Here is an 18,378-nt window from a genome sequence, read left to right as displayed (position 1 = left end):
TGAGACTGATTAAGGTCTAATTTGACTCTGGATATTTTGCACAGGTCTCAGCAAAGCTTCAGTCCAACAACATTTTTTATCAGTGCGACTACTCCCTCAGCATTAATCCCAGAGTCAGTCAATCTAACGTCCCGAAACTCATGCACTTAATTAATGCTCACCTTCCCCTACCACTGCCGCTGTCTCCTCATTCTTCCCACGGTGGCGTTGACACCTGGAGTCCTCTGTGAGTCATGTATCACACTCACTTAAATGGCCTCGCACGGCTTATGGACAACAATCCGCTTTGTTTTGGGCTATTGTGCGAAACATTAAAAAGCAATTTGCTGGCAGACCTATTGAGCAGACCTGCAATCGCTCCCCCAACATCACTCCCCTGGTGGATTGTTATTGTCATTGACTGTTGGGGGGGCGGTGGGAGGGAGACCTCTGACAGTAGGCGGTTGGGAAATCTCAGACTTTATTGAGCTGGGCTTCACAAAAGGCAAAAGAGGAGTTAAAAGTGAAGATTGCTGTGATAATGTCGCACAAAGGACCATAAACAATCACAACACCTGCCAGACAGTTGTGAGTTAAGTGACATTCCTGCTCTGCATTAATGGGGTCCTATCATACATCTAGCCATTTCAGTATGTGAGTCAGATCTGTATGCAGAGGCCAAGCTCAAATCATCAGGACTGTGGTCACAGTTGAGGTTGGAGAAAAGTCTAAAATTCAGCTTCAGCACCAAACAGCATCATAATTACATACCATGCTGCCAGAAAACGTAGAGTCCAGACAATAAACAAGCAGCAAGACAGAAAAAAGGCAATTTCTACTCACATTCACACCAACTGCATTGAGAAATGTAAACTTCCACTGGCTGTTTCTGAAATTAATTATTATAATGTTGACTTTTTATATATGAAACGCATGAAAAAACTATTGGGTTAAAAGCTGACCCCCTGTCGGTCAATACAGCACCAAAGTAAAACAGGTTTAACTTTACCCAACACTTGTCTTGTCTTAGTGTTATTTTTATGTTACTGTTGAGTTACTGGATCCAATCAGCCTTACTGTTGGGTGGCTTTGTACTCATGGGTACTAGGGGTGTAACGATCCATTGATCTGGATCGGTATATCAATTAAATAATCAATAATCCAGTGTCATTGATGCAAAGTGATCTATATCTATGATCTATATAGCACTGATCTATATCATCATCTTTTGGATATGCTTTTATATTGAAAGTAACTGCACTTAAGCGGTTACAGTTATTTACATTATTTATGTGTTGTCTTTATCTTTTACGGCCAAATGCAAAAACAAAGGGGTGGCAGTTTCTTCTGTTACAGATTGTGTTAAATGGGCAGATAATATTGTCTTATATCGATCGCAGACCCTTAAATTCCATCAAATCGAAATCGTATCATGGCAGACTTTGTAATATCGGCATATATCGTATTGTTGTCCAAAGAACTGATACGCTATTGTAAAGTGATGAAACTTGTGATTTACACCCCTAATGGGTACTGGGTAACTTTTAACTTAACGATTTTGAGTGTGTAGGGAGCTTTGTTCGAAAGTTCGAAGTTTGAAAACTGTTGGAGTCTGAACGCCTACTGTTCCGAAAATACACTCTCCCTGTAGTTAGAAAGATTCACAGCCCAGTCGTCCCCACCGTAATATTTTTTTTCTTCCATGGCAAAGGCTTGACCTGCCCTACTCTGCCTCCTTTTAGCTTACCCTGAAATTCTTACCCTTACCCTAACCAGTCTTACCCCTCTTGCCTGAACCTAACCAACCTCACCAAGGAGGGCAAGGAGTACTATCCAATCAGAGGCAGAGTAAGGTGGGTCATGCCTTTGCCACAGAACAAAAAAAATGATACCCTGGAAGGTCCGATGGGAGATCTGAGAGTGTGAGAGCAATGGACCTTCGGATCAATGGCCATTTGTTTTCAGGGAAACGGCCTGTTGGACAAATGGGCTTTGTGTCCAAAGGGACATTTCTCAGACTGTTGGGATTTCGGAATAATGAGCTGTCGGAGCAATGAGCAGTCCCCATAAAATTATCAATAATAATTTTAATACAGTCATATAAAAATAACCTAAACGGCACCTTAAAACAATGCAAGAACTGCCAAAACCATCAAAAATAACTAAGACCAGGGCTCAGCTGTAGCTATTGATTGGTCTCCTATTTCAGAAAATTGGGCTGTTCAGCAAATAATCATTCAGTATATTACAACTGTGTGCTGTAAAGGCTGCAGCATATAAAGCGACTGTGAGATGATGATACAGCTAGAGTCCTCCAGACTCTCATCCACCCCTCGGGCTCGGTACTCCCTCCCTACTGCATCCCAATCCAAAGGGAATTCAGTACATCCTGTGCAGGTCGACATGGAATCCCCAATCCAACATCAGCTCCTACTTCTGCCTGCCTCAGCTGCATCGTATCAGCACACATTCATTGTTTATTTCCCCATACAGAGGAGATCAAACAAACATGACCTGCACTCTGCCATGCCTTCATATCACACCTACCCACCAGATATTAAATCAAACAAAATGTGAAATGGGACATTTCAGTTGCTGTGGTGTAAACCACTCATCCCTGCAAGTAAGGCCTTAAGCTGCACCAGACAACTATCCGAGTAACAAATTGCAGATTAGTTGCATGCTTGATGACCGCCCTGTGCATATTTGCATTTTCGTTTGAAGGAATGTGGGTAAAGAAGTGCTGAACGAGGGTTGTGTAGATTTAAGCTCTCTCTTCATTAGGTGCGCCTTGTTGCAGATGAATGCTCACCCCGGGCAGGCGCAACAATCATTCAATGACACTGTTTGTTCTTATGTCCAGGCACTGATGAATGATCCAGAGTGTCTCCAACATGGATTAGCTGCAGCACATGAAACAATAGAGGAGTTTTAGTGTGGCTGCTGAACCTTTCCCCGAACGGCGACTGTCTGATATAACTCTTTAAGAATTTCTCCAAACACTAAAGCAGTGGCGACATCAGTGCTATATCAGGAAGAATGTCCTCTGTTAATAAAGACTTTGAAAGGTGCTATATTTTTTTTTAAGCCTTTTCAAAACCAAGAAAATACAAAAGCACAAGTGCAAGGAATGCAGACAGTCAACATCTCTGGATGGCACAGGAAAAACAACTGTCCAGACTGATCATTTTCTACTTGCATGAAGGAGCTACGCATCATCAGGTCAAGGATTCTCTGCCAGCCTCACCTAATTTGACCGTCTTGCTCTTGTAAATTAAAATTATATTGACATTGAAATTATATGTTTGCCTGATTCCATATGAATGTAACACCATGGATTTGTGTGTTCATCTGCTACATCGTAAACTGCAAACTAGCTTATCCTCTTGAGAACCTTTGTCCTCACATGAGGCAGTCCATTCATTCCTATGGGAATCTCTGTGATAGCGGATGTGCCTGTGAAAGTCCTCCATTCTGTCATATTTTGGTCTCGACTTTGCCTCAAGTACGTTAAAAAATTACGCATTTGTGGTGGATTTTGGGGAGACCGTATGACAGTGTGCTAACTTAGCTAACAGACTGCTAACAGGCTACGTCCGTCGATTCAGTTGCCTGTGTTGATCGTAAAGTGAGTTTGTATGATTAAAAATAACTTGTTTATCAAGTTTTAAAACATTGTGAATACACATACACAATACATACATATTTTAAATTAGATATGTCACAAAACATGCTATGTACGTAACAGGTCCTGTTTCTGTCCTGGTAATGTTCGAAGCGCATCTTCCAAACTGCTGGATGGAGAAAAATGGACAAAATCAACCTCTTCCCCACGTCTACAGGTAGTTTCTATCCATCCGTAAAGAAATGCACTTCCTTGCGTTGGACACTAGAGGCATTATCCGTATATTTATAGATCTACGAACACCAGTCGCGTACAAAAGTAGAAACAAAGTGTCAAGATCCTGATGCGACGTGGCATGCCTACCGTATTACCAAATGTATTCCGATGTCGATGCTGCGTAAAGTCAAGAAGGATTGTCCGCACACTGCTCCCAGTTCACGTGCATTTATTGAGCACATCCCAAAAATACTGTGTGTGACGTTTCGAGTCAAACGCTCTTCTTCAGACATGAGACATACATCTAGGACGCCATTTTTAGAGGGACGCCAGTGGGGTCACACGATCAAAGATAACTGAAAAATGTCGATGCTGCAGCTGTGTATGACCGTAATGGTGAACTCTGCCAGATACAAAGGCCTTGCTGTTGTGATCATCATGTCAGAAGCATATTTTCTTCTTCCTCTAATAAAATACAACCATGTGAGGTCCGTGACCAATGATTTGATGTCTTCATATTATGATTAATTTCACATCTGGTCACAGGCGTGATTATATTATTGATGTAGTCACTGTCAATTTGCCATGGATATAATGGTAACAGTGGTTCTTGGCAAATAATTACATTATTAACCATAAAGGGAACAATGAAAGATTAGTGTTTGCCAAGGCTGCCCGGCAGTAAATGTGAGACATTAGCCTGTCTCATGTGTGATTTTCCTTGTCGGACTTCAGTGTTTCTCCCCACAGGGCAGCAGTATGGATTATTTACTACAGTATTATATTTCACTGTATTGTAATTTATTGAAAGAAGCAACCATAGGGGTGATATATGGAATAAATTAGTTGCTGTCAAACCTATAGAGCCTTCATACCTTATGTTATTTAAAAGCAGCTTTATTAGATTGTTGTGTTTTGAAGAGATACAGCGGTGTAGATTTTTGCCAACTGTTTTAAGTAACCAGAGGGCAGGGGAGATGTTGCCACAAGCAAGTCTGAAGACCCCGCAGCTCAGAGTACACCAATTACAACACATTTCCTCTAGCTTGGCACTTTCTGCCTTGGACAGAGTCATCACAGAGCCGGGGCGGAAGAAATTAAGACAAACTCTGAGCCTTGCTTTTCCCAGCACAGATGATAATTTTCCAGGCAATTAAGACGAGCTGAGCTTTAGGAGGTGGGGTCAGTGCATGCTCATGGGAAGCCAGTGTGATAAAACCAGCACGGCGCTGTTGTGGGCAATGTAAAATGCTGCTTGTCAGCTGTCCTACAAGCTTGGGTAATTGACCCAGCTTTGAGACAGATCACTGATATCAAAGAGTCATTAAGTTCTTTAAAATTAGATTCCCTAATGAAATGTTGCCTAAATGCTGCATTTTAAAAGTGTCTGTAACAGTTTTAATGCTATCTATCTCGAAGCCACGGACACTGTAATGCAGTGTCTTGTCGGACCAAAGTAAATGGCCAATTTAACGTAAACATGCTTATCGTGTTGCTGCATCAACACTGAAAGCAAATACGTGCAATCACACTGCTAGTTATGGTTACAGTGCAGTGACATGAGCTGCATTACAACCAGGGCTGTGTAAGTAGAATACCCTAACTTGAAAATACTTCACCTGCATCACCATGTAACTTCTAAACTAAGAAATAACACATTAATTCGCTAACACATTAAAAGGTAAATTAATAAGCAATAAAACGCTCCATTGCCCAATTCGATATACACAGGGGTTTTGTTGCCACACTATTAAAACACCGTCTCAAATCAGATACGTCTGTACCTCTTATACTTGCTATTCTGAGTGCATAAGTGTGTTCACACTGAGAGGTAAGGCAAAATACAGTGCACTATAACCCCCTTTTACACCAAATTAGCTCTGGTTCTTGGACTGATCCGTTCAGGACTCTTGGAATCTTGGTGCTATCTAGTAAACCAGCCTGTGTTTTCAACAGTTTAGTGTGAAACTCAAGGATGTGCCATAAACTGAGGGCGTTGCAAAGTGCACAGCAGAAGAAAACAGTGGTTGCAAAATCGCTGATTACTTGCGAACCTTTGTTCTGTTATTACAGACATTTGTTTTTACCCCCAGAAAACCCACATGAACCAACTATCCAGCCAACATTTGTATTTGGGGCCCATGTGGGTAGTAAATGGGTTGAAAAATGGGCCCTATATGGGATTGTCCATGGGTTCCATATTGGCCCAATTGCCCACATTGATGATTTTACCCAAGTGGGCCCCACATGGTTACGCTCGGGCTACTTGGTACCAAGTGGGTATGGGGCCAAAATGGGCATCTTTTCTGGGGCCCACTTGGGTAAACCCACTTATAGGCCCGTTTCCACTGAAGAAGTTCCTGGTACTATTTGGGGGGCAGGAACTACTACAGGAACGTCCTCTCGCTCGGCCCTCTCAACCGCCGTGTCTCCACTGAGAGAGCAGAGTAGGAGGAAGGTTTCTGTAAAGTTACTGAGCTCTGGATGTGATGAATCGTTGTGTGACCATTTTGACCGGGGCGACGTAGTGGCGTAGGGACGGCGTTAGCCGTTAGCGGTGTCTGTAATAACTCCGGTCGCGGAGTTGTAACTGAGATATCCGCTGGAAAAAATATTTTTTTCACGGACCGTTTATTGAGTTATTACAGACACTGCTAACAGCTAACGGTTAGCCCAGCTAATCTACGATAACCATGTTGTTATTTACAAACGTCATATCCCGCCTTGAGTATATCCAATCAGCACCAAGTAATTCCCAAGCCCCAGCCAGGAGTCTTTCGGGGCCGTTCTGAGTACCTACTCCGAGGAAGGGACTTGTTTAGCCCCTGTAAAAGTTCCAGAACTCTGTCCTTCGGGGGTGGTTCCTGCGGTGGAGACACGCACCAACGGCCCCGGTCCCGGCCCCGTAAAATTACCCCGAAGTTCCTGTGGTGGAAACGGGCCTTATGTGGGCAATTGGAATGGGGCCAACATATAACCCATGAACAATCCCAAAATAGGGCCCATTTTTCAGCCCATTTACTCCCACATAGGCCCCACATACAAATGTTAGCTTGGTATTAATGAGATCACCGCATGCTCTTTTGTCTTGTGATTTTTAACTTAACGTCTCCACTGTTGCCTTCTCCATCCTCTCTTTTCAACATGTGGAATATGTAACGCACACTGATGCCGTCACAATGGACCTGCTATTTTTTTGGTTCCAGTTGGAACGACTTCTTGAGTTGCGAACCAATTTACTTTTGGTCGAATAGCTCATAACGGTTGAAAATTAGGTGTGGGAACTGGAACGGAACCAGTTTCATGTTGGTGGAAAAAGGGTATATGAGTACCCCTCATGGTGCACTCAACAGTGTTCCACTGGACACTTGTCACCCTCAGTGGTCACCATGTTGCCTTTGTACAAAGATAAAGACATTTCAACTTGTGTAATATCGGATAACTTCCTCAGCGAGCATTGAAGCATTGTACTACTATTAATGTCTATTTGTCCCTACAACCTTACTTTTGTCCGATATAAGCCATCAGTATATTCGTATTTTACTTTTTTTTGGGTAATAATTTGGTACCTCAAACAATAACATAATTGCGAATGATAGCTTGCTAGCTAGCTAACAGCAGCACATTTTATCATCGAGCATTGTGGCGAAGGATATGCAATCTATGGGTGTAAGTTAAGTTTGGTGTTTATGCATGTTAAATTGTCGTCATAACTTAAATGATTTTAGTATTAGTATTAGATTTGTGTTCAGCTACTTGAATAGTTGTAAATATTTTGCAAAATGCGGCAGCTGTCATTAACTCAGTAGATCAGCTCGTGATAAAGCCAGCCAGTATAAGCTATGTACCTTCATATAGAAATTCAACGTATTCTCAAAAAAAGGTTTGTATGATATCCTACGAATTAGCAATTAGAATTGTTTGTTAAATATCTGCCCAGTTGCAATTTGCCAATGACAAGAAGAAAAGTTGTCAAATCTTGTTCCAAAAAGTACACAACGCACAAATATATTAAAGTATCTGGATACAGCGCTGGAAGCGGGCCCCCATTCATTCCTACAAAAGTGGCTCAGTGGTGCATGGCTCTTTACAGACTTTGCAAATGCTATCGGACTGAATGGATCCAATCCTGATAGTGAAACGAGTCATTTCGTGGAGGTTGTGACACTTAAGAAAATATATTCACTGATTTACAGATGTCCCTTTCACAATCCAGGTCTAGGGAAAGAAGTCTTTTTGGGTCTGGTAACAGGTGACAGACCCAGACGGTGCAGTTCCACTTGTGACCACTATGTAAAATTGGTTTCAGTGCTCAGCGCTGTTCCTGGGGGCTTGGAGCAACGGCCATGTTTTAATGACGACCCTGTCAAAATTCACGCACTACTCAAGTATGTAGTCTGCAGAGTGTACCCAGTGTACTACTTGTGAATATACTGAGGCAAGTTACAGATTTAAGACAGTCTGTTATGGTTAAGCTAGCCAGCTAATGGTGGCTAATGCTAGCTAATATTAACAAACCTTAAACCTTCGTTTCCCTGGCTTTATGACTCTTTCCTAGTTATGTCACTATATTCTAGCATGTCACACATTAGCAAATAAAGAAGTGACTCAAAAAAATGTTGGGAAATGTTGCCATTTTCTTGCTGTACCAGTCGTCATAACCTCCCAGCATTTTATGCTAATCAGTTTAGAGTTAAATAAGACTTGGCGGAGATATGTTCCACAGCACAGGAGGCCCCACCACCACTGCAGCTGGTTAATTGGTCGCACACAAGCTGAACTGCGAAAGTTAAGGATTTTGTTTTCGGTGCCAGTGCCAGTCCTTAATTAGGTTCACAGTTTCTCAAACCAGAGCTCTTAAATATGTTGTTTCCCATCGTTCATGATCAGGCACAGATCAACCACTTATCTGGGCTCTCACTGGGTTTATACTCAGCCTAGAAGGGCCATTTTTAGGACTTCAAAAAGGATGAATCACATTTTCAGGATTGGGAAGGTCATAGTACAGGCAACCAAGCCTGCCTTGTATTCTGATTACAATACCAGCTTTCTATGAGGTTCCTGTATCTGACAGAATCTTGCTAAGAGCTTGTTTTCTGTGAGTTAAGGGTTCTTGTAAGCAGAATTTACACTGGTATATAAAGGCCTAAACAATCACAACTAGAGTTATCCTACCAATGAACATTAAACAGTGCCTATCCATTTTTGTGTTCATTTCTCCACGTCTCCAGACTGTCGGACGGTGCTCTGGTTGAAATTGAACATGGATGACTCAAAACATTAAACAGTGTCCATTGTCGGGCTGATTTGTGCATTTGAGCACATGAAAGATGCTTCCTTTGGAACGGAAATAAATGGAACATTCATTTCATGTGTGGATGTGATGCATGAAACAAAGGACCTGCTAATATGTATCAAAGGAAACATAAAACAACATTCACTGAGGCTGGCTCCTGCAAACACACACCATCTGTGTGATGGAATCCTATACCGGCAAACTCGTGGGCCAACATAGCTGTCTCCTACCCAGAATGCAACAGTCATAATCTTTTACCGTCTTGTGTTTAATAAAAATTGTGCAGTGCTCCCTCCTGTAAGTGTGTGTGAGCGCTCCTGCCGAGCCCAGGGAGCACTTTGAAAAAACTAAACAACAGGGTATTACGTTTTGGCATCAGTTACTATGACAACAAACAGTTATTTCCAGCTTTTTTGTAGGTTTTGGATTGGGTTTGACATTTGGATGAGTTACAGTGGTCAAAGAGATATTAAGGTAGACCCATAGGGATGTGGTGTTTATAGGAATGGCACTGATGGCCCGCTGCTTTTGTCTGGACTGAAATCTCTCAGCAGCTACTGGATGGATTGCCACTGGATTTTGTACAGACATTCATGGTCCCCAGAGGATGTAGTCTGCTGACTGAAGTGATCCCCTGACTTTTCCTTTAGTGCCACCATAAGGTTAACATGTTTGGCTTTTAAAGAAATACCTCAGCAACTACTGGATTGGTTGCTATGAAAATTGGCACACATATTCATGGTCCCCAGAGGATGAATCCAAAACACTTCGGTTATCGTCTTCACATTTTCTCTAGCTCCAACTAGGGATGCGCAGGATTAGTCGTTTAAAAGATTGAACATCCGCCTCCTCGGTAGTTGGCACCAGAAAATATTAGTCGGTTAAACCAATTAGTGTTTTATTCTTGTACAAGGCTGCTTAACTGTCATGCAGCTGCCCGCCACTAGTGGGGGCTACAGAGCCGTCAGACAGCAGTCCCGCTCCCCGAGGTAATGCTCGAGCAGACTGGAGTTTTAAAACAGCATGGTGGGAAATAAGAGAGATGCACTCTCGCAAAGCTAGCGCAGTTTGGCAGCAATTTATTGTTTTCGATAAATTGTCATATTACTTGTTAACTTTAAGTGAGTTGTTGTCAGATAATCTGCAAGGTTCCATGTGCCCCATATTTCAGAGGCAATTTATTTATTTTAAATGTCGTTCATACTGCACGGCATTGTGTCTCGTACTTCAGCGGCATTTAAAATCCGACATGGTTGTTGAAGATTGTTATTAAAGGCTTTTTACAGGACAATGTTTCAAATACTTAACAGTAAATTGTGCTACATTTTGACTGTTTTTTTTTTTTGAGTGTTTTCCATTTTTTAGACTAGTCGACTAGTCTTAATTAAAGTTTTTGTTTAGTCGAAAGGGAAATTAGTCGCCAGGAACATCCCTAATATCAACTACAGTCTATAGTCTTTCTTGTCAACCATTCAAAGGGCTTTTCACACTACAAGTCACATTCACCCATTCACGTGCACATTCACACACTGGTGGCCGAGGCTGCCACACATGGTTCCACCTGCTACTCATTTTTTAAGACACTCACACACTGATGGAAGAGCCACCAGAAGCAATTTCAGGTTCAGTATCTTGCCGAAGGATCCTTCGACATGCCGAACGGCGAATCCAAGGATTGAACCACTGATCTTCTGATTTGTGGACAACCCACTCTACCTTCTGAACCACAGCCGCCCTGAAATCAAGAATGGTTGACATTTTTGATTTTGACCAAAAGGTCTCGACAATTATTGGGCTGATTGCAGAGGGATTTTTGTACGGACATTAATGTCCTCACAGAGAGAATTCTAAGAACGTTCGTGATCCAATGACCTTCCTTTAGCTGTCATCAGGTCTGTTTGTATGTCCGAGCGATGCATTGAGCGATGAATTGTTTCCCTTCTAGTGTGGGCGGGACCTAATTGCGCTCCGTCTTCATGGCTGTACTCTTATTTTGGAGGGTTAACGCTTCCATGGCCTTTCAATAAAGTTTCCTGCTTGACTCCACCTCAGTCGTGACAACTGCACACCATGCCTGCTGTCAGTGTTTTAACAGCCCACAGCTTTAGCAACCCAATTAGAACAGTCTGTAGACTTTTAAAAAGTCTTATAAAGATTTAATTTAAGTAACGCAATGTAAACTTTACGGAGAAGTTCAATAAAAAGCCCTGAAAACAGAGGTGCGTATGACAACGGCAATTACCTGTTTGACTTGATCAAAAGGTTTCAGTGCTCCCTAACATGAATCCAACCAGGGCACCTTGGTTTTATTTCAGCTATCAAAGGGGCTCTCCACCAAAACACAAAGCTCATTCATTAAACTTGCACTTGCACATATTTTGAAAGTCTAAACAATCTTTGAATTTGTCCTCTGAGTGATGTCATCCGGAGGACACTGATTACGGGAGTGAAAGAGAGGGCGACACAGCAAACGGCTCGGCACAAATGAGCTTTGATGGTGTGGAAATATAATTTCTGAAATTGCTAGCCCTTTGCTTAGCATATTTAACAGTTCCAAATCAAAACTGAAATCTATACGAGTAAAAAGTGTGGAAAATAGTCCTTTGTAGCTCGGGTGAATTTGGAGAAAAAACACACTCTGCACTCATTTTATATTCCTGAAGGTTATCAAGAGTTCAGAGGCACACAGATTCAAAACAAAAACTCCGACACATCCTTTCATTGTTCACAGGAGCATGCTGAGATGTTCCAATTTGGTAGTTCTGAATGAGACACCAAGGACGGGCTCATGCATACACCCAGCGTACAGCACAGAGTTTCGTTAAGTGAAAAAAAGCTGTGAAATGCCTCGTTCTCCGAGGGGGGTTTCCGGTATAATACACTATTGCTTTCTACAATAGAGTTTATCCCAGATGAGACGAGGCTGGCTGCACTACCATTATCTTACTAGGTTCCATCTGGGCTTCCTTTTGCTTGTATTCATAACCCAACACATTTCACTCATCTTCCACGTTAAATAATTTAGCAGCACTAACCACATTAATGGGAGCGATCCATCTCGGCTAGATGAGAGGTGGAGAGTGGTTATTTATGTTCAAAACCAACTGGGGAATTAAGCCTTGTGTTTCAGATGAGTCGAGAGGCAGAAAATATGGGGATTTGAACCAGGATGGCCTTTTGGGTGAGTTTTCACGTGCAAGAATATGTTGAAAATAAACACGGGGAACATATTATATGAACAGATTGTGATACTTAAGTTTGTCCCGGGGCCTTTTGGGAAAAGTGACATACAGATCAGTCAGCCAACTCGTATGGAAAGTGTTTCTTTGTGAATGCGTAGTATAGATAGAGTTGGCTCTGACTTCATCACACTCAGAAGAATGGAAACGATGATAATAACCCACCTTCAAAGACACATTAGGTGCATATCTACTCGCATTTGTGGCCACTTCCCAGCAACCACAGCAAAGGCTCACACACATCAGCCATACAGCAGATAATTATTACTTAAAAGACACAACACTCGGACCGATCTTGAGGTTTTCTGGCAGGAATTCACAATTAATATCGACACAAAAACTGCACAAAGACAGATGACAGCAGTGTTAACGGCAGAAATTAGCATCCAGCAAATGTCATGATGTTGCCCACATGCAGAGCAATAAAACAGCCAGCGGCCTCAGCATCCTCATCGCTTTTTGATATTGCCTGAGCACACAAACCAGCAAGAGTTTGCAGCTGTTTTACATTTATTTACTGCAGAGTTGGCAATCAGCAGAGGAGTGGGAAGGGAATCTGAGGCTTAAAGGTCCAGTGTGTGGGATTTAGGGGGATGTATTGGCAGTAATGAAGTATAATATCATAAGTATGTTTTCTTTAGTGTTTAACCACCTGAAAATAAGAACTGTTGTGTTTTTGTTACCTTAGAATGAGACGTTTATATTGACAAAGGGAGCGGGTCCTCGTCTACAAAGATAACTATGTTGCACCACCATGTTTCTACAGAATATTTTTCATTTGTTTTAACGTGAAACTGCTTTGTTCAGTGTATTCAGTGGTTTAATCACCGGGTTTATTTAATTAGAGGGGAAGCCAACGCTAAAAACTTCCAAAACGTGTGGGGCCGTATTCACAAACATTCTGAGGATACTCTCAGAGAGCTCCTGAATTTTGATAGGGAGACCTGGCTTAGGAGTGATTTAGGAAAGTTCTCAGAGCAACTCTGAGCAAGGAAGGGACAGAAACTTTTACCTTAGTGAGGAGGTGTGGTTGACCCCGTTGCTAGGTATGATGCTTTCTTTTAACAGATGCGATTGGTTGTCACAGACATGCCCTTTGTGAGCCTGCAAGCTGTGGACACCCAGTGGAAATGAGATGAACTGCTGACTGTGGAAGTGCTGTCATTGTTAGTGTGATCACTCTGCTGATGGAAGGTTGAGACAGACTCAAGTCATCACTGCTGCACTGTTGCACATTTTATTTCTGGTGTCACAGTGTTATTTCATTGGGTGGGAAATGTGTGTGTAAGCCCCTTAAAAGTCCTCCTCCCTACTCCTAATAGTTTTGACCTTAGGAGTTCTTTTAAGGTCTAAGATGCACTGTGAATAACTTTTATCTCAACAAGGACCTTAACTTTCAGGGGAAATTCTAAGAAAATGCCATACTTCTAAAAATGATCCTACCATTTCATCACTAGGAACAACTTTTGTACTAGAAAACTTTGTGAATAAGGCCCTTGGAAAAGGTGAGCACACATTAGCAGGCACTGAGCAAGTGGCACATTTCCTTCATGCCCAACAATGCTGAAGAAACCCTGATTTATAACGTAAAAGTACTTTATTCAGTGATTTTACCAGTTTAAATGATCTAGTCTGTTTGCGGATTATTCTGCTCCCTGTTAAAACCTCCTGAACAATGAGCACAGCAGGATTTCTAACCGGGAGACGTTGCAGGAGCTGGTTGCCATCTGTAGTCCTCACCACTAGATGCCACTAAATTCCCCTAAATCTTACACACTGGACCTTTAAAGTAACAAAGTTTTGTGGCATCTGATGTTGAGGAGCGCGAACTCCCGGTTAGAATTCCTTCAGTGTTCATTGTTCAGGTGGTTGTTACCGGGAGCTAAATTATTCACAGAGGTCTCTTCGTCTTCAAAATAAACGGACAAGATGATTAAAACAAGTAAAAACACTGAACAAAGCAGTTTCACGTCAGAAGTACGTTTTTTTCTGATGTTGTCCGACTCATCCTGGAGGGGCTGCTAACTACTGTGGCTGACGCCAAATGATCCTATCTAGATTGAGTGTTTGGTTTGTCCTTTCTGGGCTACTGTAGAAACGTGACGGACTCTGTAGATGCAGACCCGCTCCCAATGCTGATATAAACGGCTCATTCTAAGGTAATGAAGTGCGAGGATTCTTATTTTCAAGTGATTATAAACTAAAGAAAACATAATTATTATATGACGCTCCATTTCTGCCAATATATCCCTTTAAATCCTCCACACTGGACCTTTGAACAGACCCCTTATTGCAAACTGTGTGTTGGACATTTGTTATATCAAACTGGGGAAGTTGTATGTGTGTGTGCACCATGGTGTATAAAAGCAGAAAGAGACATAAATATATCCAAAAAGAGCCTGCAGCTGTGGACCGACCAAAGGATTGAGACACATTCTGTATGCTCGTGCCCATGTGCAGCGTTCCTCTCCATGGTGTTGAGTCCGGCTCAGAGGATTAAGACAGAGAAACCAAAAGTTTACATTCTCTTATAACAAGTGAAATGTAAACCTGTCCTGCATCATCGCCTTTCCCCCACGGCACACTGTGGGTGTGGACCGCATTTTTTGATGCCAATTTAACATTTGTCAGTGAACTGGAAGTCTGTCCTCAGTCTACTCCCTAACACCACTCCCAAGTACTCTTGCAAACGCCCTACAGAGGCACTGAGGAGGCACCCTTATTAGACTCTTCATCTGTAATTAACCTAAGATCCATCCTCTCCCCATCATCATGCTAATGAGCAATCTAATACTCTTGAGTGATTTGTAATGTGCACAGGCCATCAATCATAGAGCGCCGATAGTGTCTGGGTCCAATCATAGATGTTCCATTGATGGTCCATTAGAGAGCTGTTGGCACTTCAAAGGACCTCTCTTTGTTTACCATCTAACACAGTACGAACCAACAAATTACAATTGTTATTTCAGTAAAACAACTGTGCATCATCTGTTTGTTTTTCTGCTGTTAATGCCTGATATGAAAATAAATTAATTGGTTTCTTTTTATGTTTAAAGATATATATTTCTTGGGGCATTATTTATGCTCTATTGATAGCTAGTAAATAATAAAATGCAAGGGCGTGTAATGTTATTTTTTTCTTTGAATTAACTAAGTCAAAGTATGGAAAATATCTCCACATGATTCAATGTTTTTTATTCAGCATTGAGCAATTCTGTTTGGCCAACTTAATGTACATTGGTTGGGTTAATGTAATCTATTAGGGATGATTCCACTTATTTACTAGGTTGGGGTCTGGCTTAATTTAATAGGGTTGGCCCAACAAATTTTACAGTAGTAAAATTACACTATTAAATGTGTTAAAAGAACAGTAATGTTGGCTTGTTCATCCCAGATGTGAAAACAAAAAAATATTAAATTGTTTATTGTCCTTTGTTTTCATGTAAGTTTCACCCAAAAGTTACTTTTTGGATGAACTTAATTAAATCATCGAAATTATTTCCATTTGATTAAATGGCTTTCTTTCAGCACTGAGCAATTATGTTGGGCCAACTTCATTTGCTTAGATTGACCAACCTCATTTACTAGTGTTATTCTATTACTGTAAAATTCGTCGGACAAACCCTATTTCAATAAGTTGGACACAACCCTTACAAATAAGTTAAATCAACCTTACTAAATTAAGTTAGTTGAGCCTATGTACATTAAGTCGGAGGAACAGAATTGCATAATGCTGAAAGAAATCATTCCCTACATTTGGCCCTAAACGTCAAACTATGATGCTGTAGGCACCCCTCTAGCATCAGTTTTAGACGCTTAGGGACAGCTTGTCAATTTATGATTGTTACTTGCATCATGTCCTTTAAAGATAAATTACTGTTTTCAAAGGAAATGTACAGTTATACATACAGTCCTCTTTGAAAATAAACTCAGAGCATAGGCTCAGTTTCTTAGGTTTAGGCAACAAAAGTAGGCCTACGATGTAAAAAATGATACAAAAGGTTGCTGGACAGCACTTAAAATGAACAAGTTCATTCATTAATTCATTCATCTTCTAACTGCTTCATCCTCTTGAGGGTCGCGGGGGGGCTGGAGCCTATCCCAGCTGACAAAATGAACAAGTTTTGCAGCATAAAAAAATGTGTTGTAATTAACTTGTTCAAGTCACTTGACAATTTATTTTAAGAAGTTAGTGAATATCAAAAACTTTATTGACATTTTTGAGTAGGACTGAATTTAAACGAATAAGTTAGAATTTCCGATATAAAATAATTTGACCACGAAATATCAGCGTTAAGTTGGTTTAACTTAAATTTTTCAAGGTCAAAGCACATCATGTTAGTTGCACTAACTGAATTGAGTATGTCAGATTATATAAAAATAATTGGATTGACTAAATAATGCCAGTTGTAACTACGCCACTAGCTTAGTATGCTTGATTGACAACTAGACTCACATGGGACATGGACAGCGGTCTTCCAGGTGAAAGTCTATAGTTTGTTTGACCGATCCACCTCTTCCCCCGACTACCATCGATAGACTGTGTTGCTCTTGACTACGGTTGTTGCTTGTATGTCAAAAAAAATGTGCCATCTGGTGTGTCTCATACTGATGCTACAGGGTGCCTTTGTGTGTCAGCATCTGATGCCGAGGGACACTGACCAAGCATCTGTATTTGAAGATTTGGGCATGAGACCTGGTTGATTTTTTAGAATCGGGCCTGAATTAGACAGATAAGTTTCATCTCGTTTGAATAAACCTTACTGGAATTGTCAGCTGACAAAATCAACCAGGGATTTAGTGTTTACGTTCAGTGTGAGAACAGAAGTCGCGGGTTATGACCACCGCAGAAAGTCTGATTTAAACATGTAATAAGACCTAATGCAACGTACAAGATTAATGAATGAATTTCTGTGAGGCAAACATTTGCCTTTTTAATGTTATCTTGAGTGGCTTTTGCATTTGCACCTAAATCTTGGCTTCACTTTCCAACTACTGGTCCTATATTCTGAGCAGTCCTCGCCACTAGAGGACCCCATTCACCACTAGAGGACCCCATTCACCACAAACCATGCTCTGGCTGCAGGAAACAGAGCTTCCTGATGTGTAGGAACATTATATCTGTGTGAAAATCAATTTCAACCAATGCATGCCCTTTAACAAAGTATTTTTCAGTGAGGTTTTGTACACATTACAAAAATCTATACGTTTAATAACGCTGCAGAACAGCAAGGCTTTGATTATTTTTTTTTTGCTGCGCTGGCTCCTCCATCATTCAGCAGCTGCACACACTTCAGCAGGAGCCACATTACAGTAATTGATATTTGTATCCTGAGACAGTTAAGTAAAACAACCTCTCTGGCTCAAGGCAGGAGGATTTCCCTGAAATGTAAATGGAGCTGGGAGAAGGTTGGGAGTGATTTAAGAGTCAGTGACATCCACACTGTTGTGCTAAGTCAGTGGAAGTGCTGAGTGCAGGGCGCCAGGTCTGTCTCTGCCTCTCTCACACTCTCTCCTTCGCTCTCTCCATCACTGTCTCTCTTTTTCTATTCCACCCTCTCCATTTCCCTCTTAAGGCAGCTGCCATAACTCAGACTCTATCTTAATCCTTTCTGAGTACACAAACACACACATGCACACACATACATACACACAGCCGCGAGCACACGCATGCACACACAGGAAATCACAAAAGGCATTTGCCAGAAGTATGATCCTGTTAATCGTCTCTTGGACTTTAAGGTGGGAGCTCAGACTGGGAGCTCAGCAAAGACCAAGTGGGATGCGATGTAGGCAGCCAGAGTTATTAGAAGGGCATTCAGTTTTGCTACTGTATTAATGACTGAAGCACAATGAGACGAGATAATTCATGGTTTCAGAAACCACAGATTCAGCTCTGTGCTGCAAACAATACAGATAAGATATGATGGTGTGCATTACAACTACTTTCCTCCGTGTATGTATATATCACCTTAAGAAACCTGTGAACAATATGAGAGAAATTACACTGTATATACACGCTG

This window comes from Epinephelus fuscoguttatus, linkage group LG23 (genome assembly GCF_011397635.1).
Source record: "Epinephelus fuscoguttatus linkage group LG23, E.fuscoguttatus.final_Chr_v1".
In the NCBI taxonomy this organism is placed as follows: Eukaryota; Metazoa; Chordata; class Actinopteri; order Perciformes; family Serranidae; genus Epinephelus; species Epinephelus fuscoguttatus.
This window is presented reverse-complemented; position numbering follows the sequence as displayed.